This window comes from Anguilla anguilla, chromosome 6, assembly GCF_013347855.1.
Source record: "Anguilla anguilla isolate fAngAng1 chromosome 6, fAngAng1.pri, whole genome shotgun sequence".
Taxonomy (NCBI): Eukaryota; Metazoa; Chordata; class Actinopteri; order Anguilliformes; family Anguillidae; genus Anguilla; species Anguilla anguilla.
This window is the reverse complement of record NC_049206.1, coordinates 20,302,632-20,325,709: the sequence shown is the minus strand read 5'-3', so window position 1 is coordinate 20,325,709 and position 23,078 is coordinate 20,302,632. Positions and strand designations below refer to the sequence as shown.

The 23,078-nt window shown below is 46.1% G+C and overlaps 1 protein-coding gene across 2 annotated transcripts in view; it reads right to left on the bottom strand.

The window, feature by feature from the left end:
• The window catches only part of LOC118230889 (cohesin subunit SA-1), a 51,595-nt gene extending 31,028 nt beyond the window's left edge, over positions 1 to 20,567 (bottom strand). For both annotated transcript variants that reach the window (XM_035424312.1, XM_035424313.1), the window contains exon 1: positions 20,391 to 20,567. The gene's annotated coding sequence lies outside the window, so the exon portion shown is untranslated. The remainder of the gene's footprint in view (positions 1 to 20,390) is intronic.
• Between the last annotated feature and the right edge of the window lie 2,511 nt (positions 20,568 to 23,078).

Below are 23,078 nucleotides of genomic sequence, written 5' to 3'. Positions count from 1 at the left end.
AGGGGCATAGAAGCCCCAATATTTACAAATGGCACTCCTGAGGTGTGGTGGAGTTACAGTTTTGACCCAAACATGAACTTTATGTTTAGGCTACAGTATACCCTCCAGACAAAACAATAACAGGGCTTGTTGTCCATCGGTCTCTTTGATATAGAACGCTACCATGAGCATAACACAGATCAGTGCAGAGTGCAACTGGGTTCCTTATTTCGCTCAGGCAAAAGGATTACAGGTTCGAACGCTTAAGCATACATTCAAAATTTTAATTTCCTTGAGAGTCAAACAAGTTTTATTATCGAACATAAAAGTGACATCTCTATTGTGCGTGTGTTCATCAAGAGCAAGGAAGCATGCTCACAAACAGCTCATAATGGTGACCAGACGACTGAAAGGACAGCCAAACTTTAACCCAGATGAGTGTACAGAATTGTGTTAGGAATAATCCACGATGACTAAGGAGTGCGTTAAAGGGTTTCAATGCACACTTCAGAGTGGATTATTCCCGCTTACACCATAGTCATTTGCCAAAAGATTAAAATACAAGGACGGGTCGTTAATATTTTGGGGCGATTTGCCCTCAAAATTCAACCTTTTTTTTTTGGACTCTAACTACTTACAAAGTTTTTACGAGGCTACTGTTCTGACATGTTGCTGTAGTACATAGGTTGGTTAGCTGGCCAGGCAGTGTGCAAACTCCTTGTGCGTTACACCGCACTTCTAATCTGATCAAGGAGTTGCACATGTTCCTCCACTCCAGCTAGCAGTAAACTGTGAAACACGCACATCACTGAGAGCAGGAATGTCCAAGAGAGCAGCCGAACCACAGCAAAGCCAACTGGCCGTGTCTCCATAGCTGCGGTGACCCAGGGCCTGACCTCACACACAAACACACACACACACACACACACACACACACACATACACAGAGACACAGACACAGACAGACAGACAGACACACACACAGACATTTTGGCGATACACGGTACATCACAGTATTAATATGGTTAATAAACAAGTTTTCGTTGTTTTATTTAATTCTACCATATTTCATCATACTCGGGGAACACTTGAGAACGTGATATCAAAGGCAAGGGTGTATACCCGCTGACATTAATTCTATTCATTCGAAGCAGTGCATTTATGTTACTCGCTGATGCCACAAGACCGTGGTTACGCTACAATTATTCATACTGACCGTCACTCATGTCATGACATGCCTAGTTGCAAGCAATCAAAAGGGACAACACAAGCAGGGGACAATACTATGCATCGCAACTGCAGTTTCTACCTCACCATAGCAACAATATCTATCACCACAGGTTGAAATACCACTATGGCTAATTGAGACTTCTCAAAGGAAGCAACTCTGGTGGTTAGCACTGGTTAAGTACGATGGATGAAATGTACCAGTGATATAAAAATGTCCATACCTACCCCCCCACCCCGACTCCTAGCGGTAGGGTGTGTGCATGGGGAGTGTCCATGTGTGTGTGTGGGGAGTGCCTGCATGAGTGCATGCGTTCATGCGGGAAATGCCCGTGCATGTATAAGTATATGTGTGTGAGCGCATGTGTGAGTGTGGGGAGTGCCAGTGTATGTGTGGGGAGCGCCCGTGTGTGGGGAGCACCCGTGTGTGTGGGGAGTGCCCGGGCGTGTGTGTGGGCTGTGTAGCTAGTGTAGCTAGGCTGCTGGGCCCTGCTCAGCTCCTGTGACCCTACCCTAGGGAACAGCTGGGACAGGGAGGCCACTGTTGAACAGGCCCATTTAAAGCCATGAGAATGCGCTCCCATCAGGGGCTGTAATCAGCGCCTGAGAGCAGGGGGCTGCTGCCTGTGCCCTTCAGCTGGGAGGAACCGGCAACAACGATGAGCAAAGCAGCGCTCAGAGACTCAGGAGCATTGCTCCACACCCGCCATTTCAGGTGGGGAATGCAACGGACACTTCCCAGCCAGCACGCAAAAGCATGCTAAACGGATCAAGCAGTGGGCCTACCGGACCGAGCGACTAACTTACAGTTCATTACGAGGAAGGACGGAAGCAAGGAGGAAACAATCTTTTCTGCAGATGAGATTCCTCTGGTTAAAAGTTTGCATTATAGTTGTAATGCAAGGCAAGGCAAATTTTATTTACATAGCATACATTTCACACACAAGAAAAATTCCAATATGCTTCACAAAAAGACATTATGAGACATTGTGTTCCCCACAAAGGGAAGTGAACACACACACACTTACTTAAAATTAATAAATAAATTAAGGCAGCCAGGGTATCGAGAAGTCTGAACTGAATGACCTTGAGCACGCGGCTCTCTCTCTCCTGTGGATCGTGGCGAGCGCTCGTCCCTCCAGCGTCCGCCGGCTCGAGGGTTATAAAGCACCCCGGCGAAGGATAAAACCGTGTAAAGTTCGATCGACTGTCACCGCTGCTCAAGGGCGCCGCGGGCTAAAGTTAATGAGCTTTCAGTCCGCGAGCCTCAGAGGTAACTGAGGCCCAGCGTACAATGCCCGAATCTCAGCACCTCTGCTTTCTACCGTCAGGTTTTCTTCGAAACCTCGTCGGTATTAAAATGTCAAGAGCCGTGTTGGAAACGAATAAGTCTGAAAGACTGAAAGCGAAACCCCCCGCTCCCCCCGCGGAACGAGCAGAGGATTTTTGGCGCGCTAAGGGCAACCGAACGCGGGTCCCGGGTTCGCGCGGAGCTGCCGCCGCCGCCGCCGGTGCCTTAATAAAACCCGCCGAGCGCGATACGACCGGCCCCGCGCCGCCGTGCGTTACCGCTCCCTCTCCGCACGTCAGACAGGGCCGCGCAGACGAGCGGCTCACAGCCGCGCTCCCCGGGGAAAGCAGCCGCGCGGTGCGCAAATCGCCGTTGCCGTGAAACAGGCAGGACCAAACGAGCTCCGAGGACGAGTCAGGTGACAGAAAGCAGGTGGAAATCGCTGCTTGTATAAACGGATCCTAGAGAAAGACTGTCTGTTTGTGTACGTGTGTGCATGCAGGTAAAAAAAACACCAGTGATACCCTGAATGAAGGCATTCGTCTACAGCTATGTGACAAGCCTCTTGAAGCCAGAGTCATTAGCTACTCCGTATAATAACCAAAAAACAAAAGCAACGATCATTAAGCAGTGAGCAGCCATTCTGTGTATTCACTTTGGCCTTTTTTTTTCCCTTTCAGCCGAGGCAACCTTGCACAAAGACATAAACGCACGCCTGGCACGCACAGGAGGAAGTGGATTAAGGAGGCCATTGTGCTAGCTGAAGCCCAGCGTCCGGGCGAAACTGACCAGGGGGGGAACTCTGAGACTGAGGCAGGTGGGGAGATGATGGCCGATGCTACAGAGAAAGCTGGGCTGAACCGGACTGAACCGGATCTCCCCCATTCAGGCCAGGTCATTCATCAATGGAGGAGTAGCTACCTGGCACCGGGCTTTCCAAAGCACACTGGCATAATAACAATAACAATAATAAACAGACCTTCCGTATATCTATTATTAGCATTATTTTTTAAAATTATTATTAACATTATTATTCTTGCCCCTTTATTATTTTAAGCCCAGGTTGGTTGTGTACGGGTGTTGGCGTGTGTCCATGATAGAGAGAGAGAGAGAGAGAGAGAGAGAGAGAAAGAGAGTGAAAGAGGGAGATAAATATACATCATGGCCTGTCAACACAGATGACGCAACATCTATATGAACAGGAAGCCCCATCCCTTCCCTGTGCTCCCAGTCGCCCTGTTGAGCCAGTGATGGGCGCGATGGTGAGCCAGTGATGGGCGCGATGGCGGGCCAGTGATGAGCACGATGGCGGGCCAGTGATGGGCGCGATGGCGGGCGACCGTCCCCAGGCAGCCGTTAACGCGGGCGAGAGCCCGGCGCTACGTGACCCGGGCAGCACGCGGCGAGATGACGGATGCGATCATTAACGCGGCCCGAGCGTCGAGGGCCCGCCTTCCCCCCCTGGGTCGCTGCGGCGTCCGTCCTGGACGAGAGAGGACCCGTCTTCGGGATTCACCCGGGCCCGTTACCAATGGCAACGAAGAGCCGGAACGAGCGCTCTCCATCCCGCGCGAGGATGCGACCGAGGAACAGCTTTCCTTTTTGGGGCCGGATCCAGGAACAGAGGAAAGTAATCACCTTAAAAACTGCGCTGTGCCTGATGCGGTGTGAGCTGGGGGAGACCGTCTGGGACGGGGCTCTGCTAAATAACCAGCCGAAACACTCCCCTCGTGAGAGCAGGGGAAAGGGAAGAGAGGAGAAAAAAGAGACAGAGGGAGGGAGGGAGGGAGAAAGAGAGAGAGACGGAGAACAAGAATTCTTAACAATGTTAATGGAATTAAGAATGGAATTATGGTGACATATGTGATTAGAATGTTCTTAACTGAACATTCTAATGCTGATGTAACAATCACTACTGGTAATAGAAAGCAACTGAGTTCTAAAATACGGACTTAGAATTCTGGGGGAAAACATTGTCTTCAAAGGGTTAAGCTATTATTCTATCCTATACCCTGATGGACCAGTCCACAACAACCGTCAGGCCTGTGGACTCAGGCTCAGCCAAGGGGCAGATCTGGGGAAATGGCGCTGCAAGTGAAGGCACCAGCCGCAGGGTTCTGACTGCTAACTGACCCAGAGGGTCCCATTTAAACGGTGACGCGCCACCGTGATGAGATTAAACCTGCCCTTATCGGCTTCCCCACACTCTCTCCAGGGTCCGCCCATGGAGGAGAGCTCTGCTCTGCCGCGGAGCTGCTGGGCCTTCCCCTGTTAATCTCCGCTAAGGCCCCGCATCCTCTTAAACGCTGACGCCCCGGTCGCCCCGGTGACGTAGCTTCAGAGAAGGCCCGCTTGGCTGGGGGTGTGTCGGGCACATGCGTCGTCCTTTAATGCCGGTTCCTGAACGGCCAATCGGATGCTGCCCACGAGTGAACACACGCCTGGCCTGACCCCGCTCACGGTAAAGGGACGGCGTGAAGCGGAGCTCCGCAGGACAGGAAGGAAGCTCAAAGCCGAGGCCCAAAAGGCCAACAGTGCAGCATGGCCCACTCAAAATGGCGGCTACATGAGGAAGAGAGAAAAAAAAGACACAAAGAAGATGGAGAAGAGTAAAGGCTGGGGGGGGGCATACTTTAAAAAAGCAGAATGGAGGCTGAAAAAAGACAGGAGAAAGCAGTGAGAGAGAGAGGAAGGGAAACTAACACAGCCCAACGGTAAAGAGAAGAGCAGACGGGACAGTGAGATGACAGCCGCTAAATCAAACGGTGATGCGGGAGCCCAGCTCTGCTAACCCAGCCCAGCACTCACATCTGCTCCGTGTTACCAGAGATAAAAGCAACTCCCAACTGCTGCTCATTATCAGGAATTAAAATCCACTGTGCACGTGCGCACACTCACACATGCACATGTACACACAAACAGACACGCGCACACAGTCACTCTCTCTCACACACAAACACACACTCATGCACATAGGCACTCGCATGCATGCACACAGACACGCACGCACACACACTCAAACACTCACGTACATATGCACATACAGACACACGTGTACACACAAACAGACAGACACACACACACAGGCACACAGTCACTCTTTCACAGAAACACTTGCGCGCACACATGCTCACTCACGTGTGCATGCACAGACATACAGGAAACACACACAGGCACGCACACACATACATACACACACACACATACACAGGCACACACAGAGGCACAGAAACAGACCGACACACACACCCCGACACACACACGCACCCCCCCACACACACACGCACACGCGCACACACGCACACACACACACACACACACCTCCACACACGCACACGCACACACACGCACACACACACAGACACAGACACACACACACACACACACACACACACACACACACACACACACAGGCACAGAAACAGACTGACACAAACACAGACACACACACACACACACAGACACACACACAGACAGACACACACACACACACACCCACACACACACACACTCTGCTGTGCCGTTCTCAGAGGGGCATCCCAGCAGTGTCAGGGACAGAAGGGCATTTTCCGCCTTGTTAGTGGGACAGTAAATCCCCCCCTCTTCGGCCGGATCAGGGCGGATTTGATCACTCCGTCCGCGCCCCTAAGCCCGCGCGCGGCGGAGACGGGCCGAGCTGCTGACGATCTCTCGGAAGATACCGGAGAGGACAATACGGCACGCGCCATTTCACCGGCTCGACACACCGAGGCGTTCATCACCCGGCTTGTTACCCGCAATGTTTACAGAGGGGAGAAACCTGGCGTCTCGCAAACCCAGAGCACTGCCGCTCTGCCTGCGGGACAATAAGAACACCTGCCCGATGTTAACAGACACGCATTCACCAACACTGATTTACATACTGCATCCGCGTAAAATAACCTCATATATTACATCCTGCATTCATTTCAACAATAAGCTCCCTGTTTCTACGCATAGCCGCGATTAGCGCTATAATGCAGGAAATCTGAGGCTGTGCAGACCGTCCCTTCATAGGTGTGTTTTCTGACCATTGTGATTCAGTTGCAGGCGTTCATGCCTCTGAATAGCACACAGTCTGTTTCCCAGTGCCGTACACTGTTAAGCTGTGCTTCATCTGGGACTGAATGCAACATCAAATCAATAATATAAAAACAGCCCTTATCTTAATAATGCGACTGTGTGTGTGTGTGTGTCTATGCGTGTGTCTGTGTGTGTGAGATGGATCATGTGCATGCTACGTTTGAACTTATGAATCCTGTGTGTGTGTATAAGTGTGTGGGTAAGTATGCATGTTGTGTGCCTGTGCACACATGTATAACATGCACTGTCTGTGTCTGTGGGTGAGACCGTGTGTGTATATGTGTGGGTGAGACCGTGTGAGTGGGTGTATGTGTCTCTGTGTGCGTGTGTGTGCGCGCATACCCAGCAGGCTGCCCCGAGACCTGCCCCATAATCCATCTGTGCGCGCTGCGCCGCGTGCCACGAGGCGGTGGTGCTGTTCCCCTCCCCCACTCAGCGAGCGAGTCCCGCCCTGCCCGCGCTGCTCCTGCCAGAGCCCCGCCTACCTGCCTCAGTCTGGGCCCGGCGCGCCGCGCCGCTCGCCGTGTCACACGCACCTCCGGCCCCGGAGCCTCCGAACGCGAACCCCTCTCGTACCGCCGCCTCGACCGGAGGGCCGGGCCCCGCTGCCTGCCGCCACTCACCCGAGCGCAAAGGCAATCTGCTGATGAAAATCTCTTTGGTGCTATTCAGCCAACGCCTGCAATTTGTCTCTGAACGTCTACCTACCTTACACACTTAATTACACGCAATTAGAACTGTGATGCGATCGGTCACTGCAACATATAACCGCTGCTTTATGCCAACTGGCAAGCCGGTGATAATTAACTATTGATACGTTTTATTTAAGAAAACGGTTTCTTTGCCAATACTGTGGTTGTGCCATCAAAGCATATTTGAATTTAGTGTCCGCCCCTATACCTGTCCCATATTTAACTGTAATGTTTAGCACCGGTGCCCCACTGGTACAGTGCCATGTCGATGATGGCTGCCTGTGTCACAGACCACTTTCATTACAACTAAAATGAGAGCCTGGCTGGCGGCCTAAACGGGCACAGTGTTGGGCGGTGAGACTTGGTAAAATTTACAAAATGCAGGAACTTGGCCTGGTACCCAACACTGGGGTTAGGTTCACACCGAACGCTGTCATCTCGAGTAGTGCACCCACGGCTGTATCTCAGGGCAGAGTGACCACTCTGGACCGCACCTCCTGCACGAGCCTGTCAGTGTGCCGTTAACCCCATCTGTTTGTCCCGCTCCGAAAACCACCAACCGTCTTTTCCCCCAAGCGCCGCCCGGCGCCCGAGGCGCAGCTGGGGCGGTGTGGCCACAGCTCTGCTGAGGTTTTCCGCCCCGTCCCTGCAGGAATACAGACCCCCCCCCAAGGGACGAACCAAACCAAACCAAACCACAGAGGCCAGATGGATGGAGAATAAACCAGAACTTCTCCATTTCTGGCTTTAACCACAAATCTGGCAGTTCTGGCACTGAACGGGACAGACTGGGCCCTCTACTGTAGAAGCTCTGCGCTCCCCTCCCCCGACAATTAATAGCAATGACACGGGAGAAGGCTTTTCACATTGACTGTCAAATAGGAGGACATCAGAAATAGCGCTCTACAAAGCTAAAGGCTGCTCCGCTGCATGCTCTTGAACCTCAGGTGGAATGCGAGAAACTGATGCCTTCCAAACCACATTACCCAGAATCCTCAGCCGAGTTCTTACCAGCTACTGCCCTTGCCAAAATGACTTTGAAAAAACAGACTATACGCAACCCTAACCCCTGCATGAAAATGCACCCCCCCCCATTCGACATAAAATAACCAACCCCTCCATTCCATACTAAAATAATCCATTATTTTCCAAATAAAATCACAATAAAACACAAACAAATAATGCAATAATACAAATAAAACATAACAACAGTAGATGCTGGACTGGAGGCAGGAAGAGCCCTTTAAGAATAATCGGAGGTGATGTGAGTGTGCGCCTTTGTGTTCGCAGAAAGGAACAGACCGTTCTCATTACAGCGCCTCAGCTCCACAGAAGGCCTGTAAAGAGTGCTGACCCCCCCCCCCCCCCCCCACCACCACCATCACCACCTCAACTATTGCAACCCCCCCCCCAATGCTGTCCACGCCGTGGTCATTTTCCTCGCAGGAAGCGAGCGAGCGTCAGTTGGCGCCCACAGGCGGCCGGCGCGGTTGGCGATGGAGCCGCCGATAAGGCCCGCTGTGTAAACACAGAGTAAGGCCACGCCGGGGGTGACCCAGTTTACACAGCGGCTCAGCGAGTCAGCGCCCGGTCCCTCCTGAGCTACGCACCGGTCACCTAATCGCCCCTGACACCGGGCAGAAGAGAAAACAGCCTCCCGTGCACCTTCCGAGCTGGAAGGCACCTCAAGGAGCCGCGGGAGACGAGCGCTTTGGAAATTTCCGACACGGCTGTCTCTAATAAACGCTCTCGTTTGGTGGCATTCCAGGGATTTTTGTTCTCTCTTTTTATTAAACCAGATTTATTTATTCCCCGCTGACATTTTTCCATAGCAACTCCAAAAGACGAATAGCCAATACATGCTAAAATGCTTCTTCCTCTGTGTGTTAACGGCACAGATACAAAGCGGCATATATTACCACTTTGTCTCTCATTCTGTTGACCTGTCGACACTCTAATTATGCATATTTCGCCATGGCAACCTGTGACAAGGTTCATTAAGCGAGGGTAATGGATTTGACATCCCTGGAATGAATGCAAATCAGACTCCGGGAACTGAGGGCGCTCTCGCAGATAATAAAAATGATTCAGACTAATCATTTCAACAACACAAGTTTCTCCACCTTAGGGGTACACCGACATTTCCACAAGCTTCTGCCGCCTTCTGAAAGGTCGGATTGAGTTCTAGGCGGTGCGCTGCTGTTGTAATCCATATGAACTGGGTGCCTTGCCATGAACCAGTTGGTCTAAAGCACTGCAAACTGGTTACGTGTCTAAGAAATAAAGTTCTAGCCAACAAAGTTAATCAACAGACAGGTATGGACATAAGGACCCAGTGGCACCTGCTCCCAAAATCAAAATGCTCTTAGTACAAGGGAATGTTTAAGCCTCTCCCCATTGGTAAATAAGTTCACCAGCTGTGCCGAGACCCACAACGACCAATGATGCAGTCCCGTTTTCCCCCACGGAGCTGGAACCGGGCCAGATCACCAAGTACCAGTCCTGGCGCAGCTTGCCATGGTCACGTCTGACGCGCTGACCCACGTCAGCTCAGACCGCCAACGCTGGATTCGCTCACGAGCCAGCAGTGGGCGGAGCCGGGCGTAAATTGAAAAAACAGGCGATGACGTGCGGAATGGAGAGAGGAGCATGCCCCCATTACGGATTACAGCTCGAACCACGATGAGGGAGGGAGGCAGAGTTCAGGTAATCGTGCTCTGAGCAGACACCGGCATTCATTGTGATGTCATTCAATGTGTTGAACAGCACTCTCTCTCTCTAACAGTACTGCCAACAATACAGTGCTGGGCCCAGTACTACAGTGATAAAGAGAACAAAAAAGGCAGAATCTCAAACATCAGCCAGCTGAATGGGCAAATACAAATGCGCCCGTTCTAATTGGAGAAAGATCCGTGGTCCCTAATTAACATGACTCCTGTCTCCTTTTACACGATACAAGGTGTGAAGTGCGGAGACTATGGAATGTTTTAAAAGTTTAAAACTGTACGAATTTTGCAGCCCAAACAAATTTCCCCTGAATCATTCAAGACTGGTTAATCATTCAAACCGGTTTTATCTTACAACAACCACTTTTACACAATGCGAATCATAATTCCACTTCATAACACTGCCAGGCTAAAATGACACCTGGACTTTTAATTTGTTTTTTTTCCCCCTCCCCCTTATTCATAATTTCATTAACACATGCCAACTGCCATTTTATATGGACTCTGATTCAAGCGCAATTTTTAATTTATTTGTTTTTAATAGATGGCCGTGGGGTGGTATGCCGCCAGGCACTGCATTTTAAGCAGCTCGCTTCTGACGTTGTTTGACTTGCCGACTGTATGGGGAGGCAGAACGGTGTTCTGAGCTGGCTGTGTTCCAAGCCTGCCTTCAGATTTGCGCGGTGACATTGAAAGGTAGAAGTCTTTACAAAGCAGGAGTATCTCAGCAACCTATAATTCTCTGAACTCCACTCAGGTTGTCAAGTGCTGTCAGTTGACAGGTGAGCTCCACTTGCGTAAACAAGTTTAGTGGCAGTCGGTGAGCTGTGACTGTTTCAGACTCAAGCTATGTAATTCACTGCAGTTAAAATGTTGGCTATGCAATTAATTTCCATCCGGTTGAGCAACGTTACAAACAACATGGCAAAAAGTACATGGACACCCCTACTAATTAGTGGGTTTGACTACACCAGCCAAACCAATTGCTTACCGATGCATAAAATCAAACAGCCATACAATCTCCATAGACAAATATCGGCAGTACGATGGGTCACACTGAATATATCAGTTACTTTCGACGTGGCACAGCCATAGGATGCTACCTTTCCAGCAAGTCAGTTAGTCAAATTTCTGCCCTGCTACCACAGTCAACTGTAAGTGCTGTTATTGTGGAAACGTTTAAGAGCAACAACAGTTCAGCCTCAAAGCAGTAGGCTCACAGAACAGGACATCAACTGCAACACTCACTACTGAGTTCCAGGTTGCCTCTGGAAGCAAAACCAGCACAAGTACCGTTCGTTGGAAGGTTCATGAAATGGAATTCCATGGCCAAGCACCTACACAGAAGCCAAAGAACACCATGTGTAATGCCAAGCGTCGACTTGAGTGGTGTAAAGCACACCGCCATTGGACTCTGGAGCAGTGAAAATATGTTCCTTGGAGTGATGAATCATGCTTCACAATCTGGCAGTCTGACGGACAAATCTGTGTTAGGCGATTGCCAGGAGAACGCTACCTGCCAGAATACAGTGCCAACTGTAAAGTTTGGTGGAGGAGGAATAATGGTCTGGGGCTGTTTTTCATGATTTGGGCTAGGCCCCTTAGTTGCAGTGAAGGGAAAACCTAATGCTACAGCATACTATGACAATCTCGAGAATAGTGTGCTTTCAATTTTGTGGCAAAAGTTTGCGGAAGGCCCCTTCTTGTTTCAGCATGACAATGCCCCCCTGCACAAAGCAGGGCCCATAAAGGAATGATTTGCTGAGTTTGGTGTGGAAGAACTTGACTGGCCTGCACAGAGCCCAGACCTCAACCCCATCAAACACCTTTTGGATGAACTAAAAGGCCGACTGCGAGCCAGGCCTTATGCCCAACATGAGTGCCCAACCTCACAAATGCTCTCGTGGCTGAATGGAAGCAAATCCCCACAGGCATGATGCAAAATCTGCTGGAAGCTGTTACTGCAGCAAAGGGGGACCAACTCCATAATAATGCCCATAAGTTCAACAAGCACATATTGGTGTGATGTCCGGATGTCCACATACTTTTGGCCATGTAGTGTAGCTTTGTACTGGAGATACTGAGCAACTGATGCTTATTTTTTAACTAGCTGAAAGCAAGTGCTTTCTGGGTGACATTAGCTACAGTGGTCATCATTATTCAAGGCACCATGCAAGAACAAGCATTTCAAAAGGATTTTAACTGTTCTCATCCAAATGGTTATAAATCACCTGCCCAAATTTTACTCATTTTGTTCATGTTTGACATCCAAGTGGAACCACTGGTGTTAGGCTATCACTGTCTCAACTGTGAACACTAAGAGAGATGCTTTTCCATTTATGCTATCTAACATGTTCATACTCAAACAGACCGGATGACATTAATTTTTAAAGTTAACTATGGCATTGTGCCTTTTTCACTTTCAGCTGAATGGCACTGAAGAAAAGTCATTCCAAGATTTACTCTACTTTCTGTACGAGCCCTGTCAGCTTGTAGTTTTGCTTTGCTGTATCTAGGCTTCTTAGCATCTGCAATTGCAGCCAACAAGCAACAACACTTCATAGGAATCTGATCTCAAACCACAGGCTCTGGAGCCACGCCCAGCCCTCCCCATACAGAAAAAGCATCACGCCCAGAAACATCCCAAACACATTTCAGAAGAACAAATACAGGTAAAACGTGCACAAATTCAGGAAAACTAAGTACAGACATAGATTGCCAGTGCATCATAGATATTCATTAGCATGGTTATTTCATAATATTTTCAAATCCTTCATAGCCTGCCTTTAACAAAGGCATTTTCGCACCCAACAATTTAAGCACAAGCGCAAAAATGCGTTCAAATATGCACTGTGCTGTTCTCCAACTTACCTACAAGTCTGAGCTCTCATGAATCAAAAATAGTGTTTTTTTTTTTGTTTACTCTGATGTTTGTGCTCATTAAACCAAAACAGAACATTTTGTTCATTGTTCTCCTGGTTTCAAGTCAGCATAGGTTTGACTTGTATTTCTCAGACATCAATAAGCAACAAAACAGCAAATCTATCTCCATGTGGCACAGCTATAAGGCAGACCTGCCAACCTTAGGAAAATATTTTGAGTACCACAATAGTCAGTGTAACGCTTAGTTCACATGCTTTCGCACCACTTCGCTTTGCACGCACGCACGCACACACAAGCCTTTCTTCATAATTCTAGTTTTGACTGTTGATCGGTGATCAGGCAAAATTATATAATTTGACCTGATTCTATAATATCACTTGCACTGGGCTATATTATGATATACTTGCAAGTCAAAAGTTTGAGTACACCTGCTTAAAACAATTTTTTCATGATTAATATTTCATTATATGATATGTGTGCTTATACAAACTGATAACCATAAGTGAACTGCATTCAATTATATAATAAAAATGGAAATAATTTATTCTGTATATTGTAACATATGTTTTCGTTTTCAAGTATTTACAGAAACTGATGTTGTAATGTAAAAAAAAAAACTTGTTGCGATGTAAAACACTGTCAATTATGAATAAAACCAAGTTTCTGTTCATGATTTCCATTTTTATTTAATAATTAAATAATTGAATCAGCTTATATAGGCACACATCATATAGTCTAGGCCTAATGAGAAAAAAAAGTATTCAATTGAAAAATTATCTAGGAATGTAAGCTTTTGTAACTACAGCTTTAGCTAAATTATTACCTGAAGCTCCTTGGTGGCTAATGTCAAAATCATAATTGCACAATGTGCAAAATGCATGGTGCGGAAGTTTTGAGGGGTGGAGGCACAGCCATTGCTCCTGATATTTTGCGAGGAACTTCTGGGGGGCAAGGACTCGCTTCTTTTTAGTAGGTCTGCTGCTCTCTCTCCTTGTCAGTATCCTCGTCATCTGAGGTCATGATTATTTTCTAACTGCAAGGCTGGTCGGGTGGCTGGCTGCAATAATAGGAATTATTTGCTACGTTAGCAGTCTATAGTCACACATCTTTGCAATGGTCACCTTGCTCCAACAGAGCGTGCGCGATTCAAAGTTTGAACAGGGAGTCTCCGTAGTGTTTGAGTTAGGCTACTGCAGCTAAATTACTCCATCAGTTATTCACACGTCTCGTAACAAGGCTAAATCGCATGCGAGCTACTACTACGGCTAACTATATACACAAATTTATCTCATTAGGATACACCCCTTGAAATGCATCATCTCGTAAAGTTACCGAACATGCTTTAACGTTTTATATGTTAACATTACGGTCACATTTTTGTGCTTGATTATTATTCCCCACTTCCAATTTTACATCAGCAATGCAGCGTTACGCCTCGGTGGATAATAAAGTACCGCTGCGTATCAGTGGATGTTGAGTGGGTCGGGGAGGGGTTACAGAACCACAAGCACAAGGTCGTAGCATCTGGTTCAATCCGAGGGATGTAGTTTAAATACCGAATAAATGTACGGCATTGTTTTGTATTAATTGATTGCTTTCCGTAATTAAATTACAATAATATATATTTTTTTGTTGTTGCGTAGTTTCAGCTGGCATTTTGTACCTGCGTATTTTGACCAAGAATTGCGTGGTTGGTACACAAAATGCATGCAGGTTGGCAGGTCTGTATAATGTGTTACAACTGTGCCGCATGGGGATCTTCAAAGCATATGTTAACTACAATAGGCTACTGTAACACATGTAGTAAATCAGGTTCACTAGCATGCAGGTTGTTTGAATTAACAACATGGACATTTAAATCATGATTACATTTTGTGTCTATTTGCACACAACTGAGAAACAGTTTTAAATAGATTTATGGATTTCTTTATAACAGGTGCATTTTTGTCTCTTGTGCACAGAATAAATGACCTTCCTAAACTGGCTGCTGCTTTAAACATCCATGCAGAATATAGCTTACTCTTATGAACAAAGAGTGTTTTGCCCTGGAAAATATTGCAGATATTAACAATTCATGCAGGTATTTTCCATTGTTACAGTTGTACCACACCTGTTACGACCATCCCGCACATACTTTACAATTGTAACATTGGACAATGTTTACAGACTGTTTGGTTAAATTGTAAGCAAACCATTTGTGACCACCCCAGACATAATGTGATTTATTGTAGCAAACACACTCTTTGAAGTTAAATTTCACAGCTTTTGATTGCACTACCTGTGTAATTAAGAAGTGAACAATATTACAATTGCGCTGGTTCTACCCTACATTTCAGCTTAGCTCTAACATTGTGTGTCCGCCATTGCTCTCAATGAGTGGCAATACTACTAGAAACGTAGGTAGCTGGCTAGCTAGCACCCATTAATTACGATCATACTAAAAATTAATTGAAACTGGTAACTTTGGCAGGACTCAGCAACCAGTTAGCAAAGAAATGTAGCCAAAACTGCTCATTTGCAATGGATCGGTAGCCTGGGGCTACCGTTGATGTCAAGCCCTGTAGTAATGCATGTTTATGTTCTATGACTATGTTGCTAGCTATACATTTCATGAAGAAAAACTGTACAACCAGTAAACTTTAAGAGCTAGCAATGAAGCAATTTGCTTATGATTATTACATATTCTTAGCCAACCAGTTGGCAAATACAAGTAGGAAGCAAACTTGTTACCCATCACACAAACAATTCACATTGAGTCTGGTGATAAAAATGCTTTCCATTCAATTGGCCAACCAGAAGAAATACACTTCCCTGAGGCAGCCGTTAGATATTCTCCACTTAAATTGACACAAAAATATCACGTTTGTCTCTAGTTAATCGTTTGCAGTTTTATGTTGATTGAGGAAAACAGGACCTGCTCAACTTGTCACTTTAATTCAGGGATGTCAAACTGAATCCCAAGTGGGCCACAGTGTCGGCGTGTTTTTGCGTTTTCCTTTCTATCAGTTGCTAATTAAGGCCTTGAGGGAAAAGGTGTGTGGATTAATTAGCCAATCAATGACTTGAGTGAAACACTTTGGCCAAGAAGACCCCAAAAACCAGCAGACACTGCAGCCCTGCAGGACTGGAGTTTGACACCGGTGATATAATGAAATAGAGACAGAAGGTATGCGGGTCTGAGAAATCAATTTGCAGTATTAACAGTTAAAATATAGGTTTTAGTCATTTCACATGTACTACCATCTACACTGTTAGGGTCAATTAGGCTACATGAATTTGAACAGCTCTATTGCAATGCAAGCATGAACTTAATGCTTTCAGTCAAGAGTTTGTTAATCAAGTTTCTGTGTTGTTCTTTTAAAACATGCTTCTGATGCTTGAGCAGTCATCACGCAAAGCCTTTAAACAGCCCAGCGTTTATTGTAGTCATTAGTTAGGCTATGTACTAAGGAATACTTCATTTTTGAAACTGAATAGGCCTATCGTGTTGGCTGTTATCGAACCAACTCCGCTACACTCAACCATCAATGTTCCAACGAGAGGGGGCCCCTTGACGGAGGACTGCTACAGCTGATTTCACAATGACCGAGCAGAATCAGAACATCTTCTAAGATTGTTAGACCACCATACTTTGATCACAATATGGGCTAGATTATGGGAAATCTTTTAGGTGTATAGTTGGCAAATTTCGTAAGCAGATGGGTTACTAATGTCGACACCGTCAAAGTCTACGTGGCAGTGCAAGCTCAGGATTTAGGGGCCCCTTTTCAGGGCCTAAAGGGGTGGAGCCCTGGTGCCGCTGCACCCCCTACACCCCGCCAAGCTCTGTTTATGAATGAGATTAAAGGTGGATGGGGTTAAGTCTTTAGCAAGCATCTGTTGTGTAAACTGAAAAAGAGATGTCCATTTTATTTAATGCGCACAATAAAGTAGGGCTGAGGGAGAGCGAGGCATATCCTTGTGTAATCAAAAGCCTGCATCTCAAATTAAGCTATATTTGTCAGCCAAGCCCGTATGCCCAGTATAGCCTGCCCCTTAGCAATGACACATCAATCCAACACGTCACCAACACAGTTGCACAACAGCTATTCCTGCTATCCATACGTGGAATGGACTGGGGACACCATATCACCACGTCCCCTCACAAGGTCAGGCGCCATGTTAAAAACACCCTTGCTTAGACCACCACTTTCCTAAAGTACCCCAAAATCCACATTTTAGAAGCAACAAAGTAAAACAGACTGAGAAAAAAGCTCAGAATGCAGCTGGTAATCCCTGCATATCCCCCAGTTTGGAATCTTATCATGACTTCATCAAGTTTGACTGCGCCACAGAGACAGCAGCTGGTGAGTTAATGCACCCCAAAAAATATTGGGTTTCACTCCCCCGTTGGGAAAAGGAAAGGGACACCACGGGTCACCCCAAGTCGCTTCAGGGTTTCAAAATTGACAGGTGGCTTTTTGGGAACAGCCTGTCTGGAGAGAATCTGGCCGCACTGCGGGCGGCAGCGAAGCGGGGACTGAGCACGTCTCTGACAGACGGCACCAGAGGAGAGCTTATTCAGCCAGCCAACACCGCCCAGGCCCACATGACAACCACGAGAGAAAAGACAGGCCCGACACTCTACTCTGTCACATGTCCAGCTGACTGTGCGAGATGGCACGCTCGTGTGTTAGGCCATATAGGCTAAGGGTGCTTAAAACTCACTTCAGAACACAGCACTGCTAATGGTTTTCATTCTTCCACTCTAATCCAAGGAATGACTTAGGCTAGATCCCGGACATCAGGTGAGGGGAACATCTGGCCAGTCAGTGAGATTAATCAATTAACTATAAGGTAGGACAAAATAGTAGCACTACAAGCCTTAAGGGCCATGTTTGAGTATCCCTGACACAGGCTACAAGCGCTTGTGAGAGAATGTTAACAGGGTGAGCGTGTCAGCTGAATGTGGCCTTGTTTACACCTGGCAGTAACAAGCATCTCAAATCAAGATTATGGCCATTAATCAGTTAACCGCACTGCATTTACATCTGGCATTCACATGCGTCTTGTGCACCTATTGAGACCAGATTGACTTTTCCCTCTCAAAATCCAGATAATCGGGCACGTCATTTCCCCATTTAGCTTTCCAAAGATGGCAAGCGCCAGATAAATTTTGTTGTATGCATTTTTGCAACTCAAAACTGAGGCAGAAGCTGCCTTAGACAAGTCATGCCATGAAAGGCAACAGAGGGGAGGGCTGGTTCCACCCACGAACATCCTGAATATCCAGTCGTTTAACTGCTAAATGCTCCAATATTTTCAAAAATTAGGGCTCAAAACTGTGTATATTTCATGATGAAATATATATTTTTAAAGAATAATTGTGAGCTACCACAGTGTGCAAGTTATTTTTAACCCTGTGAAGTATAAATTGGTTTTGCGATGTTTTTTGTCCAAACTTCTAAGTCAGTGTTCTAGAACTCCATGCTTTCAACTGCTTTACTAGTAGGGGTTACATCAGCACAAGAATGTTCCGTTAAGAGAATTCTAATTACATATAGGTGATCTCACACCTTGACCCTATGAAGACTAGGTTTTTTATTTTTTTATTTATTTTAAGTCAGTATTCTAGAACTCCATTGCTTTCCATTACCAGTAGTGATTGTTACATCAGCATTAGCATGTTTAGTTAAGAACATTCTAATCACGTGTGATTGTACACCTTAAAGGAGGCTACAAAAAAGCCCATGTGAAAGAAGTATGCATATTCAATGTGACAAAATGAATCTCTGACAACCACCCAAAGTGGTTTGGGAGGTCAGATCTTTAATGCATCTTGGGTGTGCTTACACCTTTTTTTATGTGGTTGAGCCCAATCTGTATCAAATCCAATCATGCGGGACACATGTTAATGCCAGGTGTAAACAGGGCTGGTGTGTGTGTGTGTGTGCGCGCGCGTTAAGACAGAATGAATGTAAGCATGACCAAAAGCCTTTCAAGCCAAAGCCCACTTTCCTCACCAAGACAACAAACCAGCCCAGACCTACCTCACTTTGTACCAAACAACTAACACTCCAAACATCAGAAAAGATTCTTGACTTTGCAGAGTAATATTCCACTGCACAAAGCTAACCTTGAAAGACCTGGATACTCTATTCCCACATTATAACGGCTGTAACAGGGAACCAGTTTGGTTCTCAACCTCGAGGCCACGCAAATGAGAGGAATACTTTTACAACGGAAAACATACAAGAACAGCCACGCAACCCACCAGTCACTTCATTGCCAAGGCCAAAAGAGAAAAACCTGTGGCCCAGACTGTTTTGCATTCAGTGAAAATAACACTATAGTGCAGACAATCTACTAATGCACAACACGTCATGGCGACCACACAGACGAGTCTAGATCTCCTTTTGTCCGCACTGCACTTGCAGAATTAGAAACGGACGTACCCTACATGTGCGTCACCCTACACAGAGAAGGACACCCACAGCAACGTACAACGCTTGTGAATGATTTTTGAATTGCGTGGTCTGCCTGTATCTGCCCTGTAGCACATGTTACAGTTCAATCTCAAGAGGTTTAGACCCACGAAGTGATCGGGACTACGTCTGACATCAATAAGGATTGAACACTTGTACTTATTTGCGTGTCATGGCTGGTTGGTAGATACACAGTAAGCAAATAACCCGCCCACAGGGTAGGATTGTAGCTAGCTTGTTAGCTTTGCAACCCCAACCCCCCTTACACATTTTCGAACTGGCGTTAGAAAACTAATTTTCCACGAATGCAGACCGCTTTGGGGAAGAAAAAAAGGAAAGAACCATACGTATGTCGTCATCTGATACCACTTACAACACGGTGAGGTTGGATCAACAGATTTTGGCACCCCCCTCCCCTTAGAAAACAGTTCAATCATTCGAATGAAATCCCCATCAAAGTATTTGGTACCATTCTCCGGACAGCACGTCCTAAAAGCCCCTTTTCAAATGGACCGTGGAAGGTATATGGTACAGCGAATTAAACTATCCGCATATCCAACTACGTGGGAAAAAAACAATCACAACAAATCTGCCAACAATCGTTAGCTACTGCTAACTAGGTAGCTAATGAGCTAACTAACTCCAGAGCTAAGAAAAGAACTGTACAAAGAGATCTTGTTTCTGTACGTCCGCCGTTCCGAGGCAAAGGAAGAATTCATTGCATAAATGGTAATATAATAGCGTAGGATGCGGTCAGTGATGTAGCTTGCTCGCTACATAATGTCTTTGAACCAATAGTTTTGTGGAACCAAGTACGTAGGTCGCGACTCTATGAGCCTAAATATCGAGAAATTGTAGCTAATACTCCTCAATAGCGTAAGCAGAGTAAAGAAAGCACATTCCCCCTTCTCGCCTAAACGTTCCCATCCCCCACCTGCAGTCTCTCCCTCTCCCGTCCTCCATCTTTAATCTGTGCCCCGTCTCCCTTTCCACCGCCCGAAAAAAGCCCAAAACCAACACAACTTACCTTTGCTGTCCATTGCGGTACCGTTTACAACTTTCCGAAATAAAAAAATCGAAAATATTTTTAAAAGCTTAAAGATTTTTTATTGTAAATTGGACCGCGAGTGGAACCGCGCCTTTCAGAAGAGCAGCAATCCTAAGCCGCCATCTGGTGGCATTTTACACAATCGAATGGCGCAACTGCAGACCGGAACCAGAGTGCCCTCTGGCGGACACAAAGCAGCACAGCAGCGGCGCGCCTAGGGGCTAAAGGCAGGGCTTGAAAGACCCCGCCAACACAGAGCACGCATGTACGTGAACAGAGGCGGGGATACGTTGGGGGTAGGGGGAAGTCAAGATGGTTCTTTTGTTGTTGTGACTATCTTTTGTTGTTCTCGGTTTTTTTTTAATAGCGGCTTTTTGTTTGTAATACATCTGGGCTGGTAATGCACACGTGCATTTGGCGTAATGTATTAACCTTATAAATTCCCTTTTGATAAACCTTTAAGTGTCAGTCACCTGTTATGGGGGGAAACAACCTGCAGGATGTGCGGTAACCATGTCATTGATGAGGCAAGCACAAAACAACTGAACTTTGAGCATTATTTTGTTTGGGTTCAGTATTCCTTTCTGCACTTAAAAAATTTTTTTTTTTTTTTTTTACAACCGAATATGGTCTAAGTGTGAATCATGACAGTAAAACTCAAAGCACTGCTTAGAAAATACTCACCTTAGTCCCTCCTGATAAACAAGAACCACACAATTGTGGTTAAGCATTCAGAACAGTGTGGTTTTGAGTTTTGGGTGTCTAGTGCACTGCAAGCCAGATCCAGCTTGTTAATCGAACATGCCTTGGGCAAGGAGAACATTCCCTGGTTATAATGTTACTTGGAATGATAGCCCATGTACAGGTAGGGATAATGTTAAACAAAACATTTGATGCATACTGACGTCTAACTGTAGTGCTTGGTCTTTGGGGGTTTGGGATGGGGGTTGGGCAGCCTAATGCAATAAGTTTCTGGCCTGACGAGAATTGTTTCCTACTCCTGTAAAGGTGTGGCAATGCTGGATAGTGATTTTTAAATTGACAAATAATTGGAAAAGACAACTAAAAGGGCCTTCATATTCACACTGTTGCATATCTGTACATGTCTAAGAACCAGCTGCACACCATTTATCATGGTCTAGCGGTTGGTTTCCCTGGGCTAGGTATGGCTTGGTTATATTTAGAACCCTGTAAGATGAATACATGCTCAAAGATTCAACAGAAGCAGACTGCAAGCATTACAAACGAAACAGGAGCTGCTTGGTACGCATCAAAATGACGGGTTAGGAGCTATGCATAACTGACTTTGATGAGGCAATTTTAGCTGTTCAGAAAAAGCGCAAGTAATTATCATGATCTGCGGATAATGGAGCTCGTTTGCCTCGTTAAGGTGGCGTGACTCATCAGAGATGCGTTGGAGGGCTCAGGATGTGAGCAAAATGGCAGGCCAGAGGGCATTGGGGAAGGGAGGTGATTTTGGTGCTGATGGGCAAGCGAACGAGTATATGAATCAGAGGAGGCATTATTAATTAATGTGCTTCTCCCTCCCTGATATGGGGTTTTCCAGCACTTAACCGATGAAGCAAATGGAGCCATGACAAAATTTACGAGATTTTTATTGATATGTTACCATTTATATATATACACACACATTACCAATGGCCAAAAGTATGTGGACAGCTGACATCCAAAATCTCATCCAAAATTATGGGTATTAATATGGAGCTAGTCCAACCCTTTGCTGCTATAACAACCTCCACTCTTCTGGGTAGGCTTTATACTAGATGTTGCAGCGGTGTTGCAGGGATTTGCTTCCATTTAGCGAGAAGAGCATATGTAAGGTCGGGCACTAATTGGACAATTAGGTCTGGCTTGCAGTTGGCTTTCCAATTGATCCCAAAGTTGTTGGATTAGGTTGGGCTTGGTGCAGGTCAGTCAAGTTCTTACACACCATTCTTGACAAAATAATTTCTATATGGACCTTGCTGTGTGCCCCAGGGGCATTGTCATGCTGAAACAGTGCCTTCCCAAACTGTTAGGGAAGTACAGAATCGCCTAGAATGTGATTTTATGCTGTAGCATTAAGATTTGCTTTCATTGGAGCTAAAGGGCATAGCCCAAACCATAAAAGACCACACCAAGGGGTGTCCAGATATTTTTGATCATATATATATTATCGGAGGTTGATTAACTATGACATAAATTACCAATACCTTTATTTGCTTTATTTTTGTAATGTATGTCTCTTGGCATATGACAGTCTTGATATATCTTGATATAATGTCAGCATTAGTACATTTTTATGTCACTTTGCAGAGCTTTTTATGGAGAGTAAATAGGAAACGTGTTTTATTTGTCCAGTACCTGGGAAGACAACATTCATCATTTGAAATTTAACAGACTTTTCATCAGAGATAATGGCTCCTTAAAGGTACTTAAAGCCTGTTTTTACTGTCTTGATGGGCATAAGTGTGGCAATTACCGTGACTCTGCCATTATCGTTCTTTGAAAAGGATAATGTACATATCATCATATTCTCTGACAAGCATTTCACACAGAGCCTGAAACAGCTAGGACTGAAAAGAGAGCAGTCTGTGGGGTTTGTCAACCTCGTTCAACAAGCTGGCATGTGTGGAACATCCTTGCATTGTCCCTTTAATGTCGCAA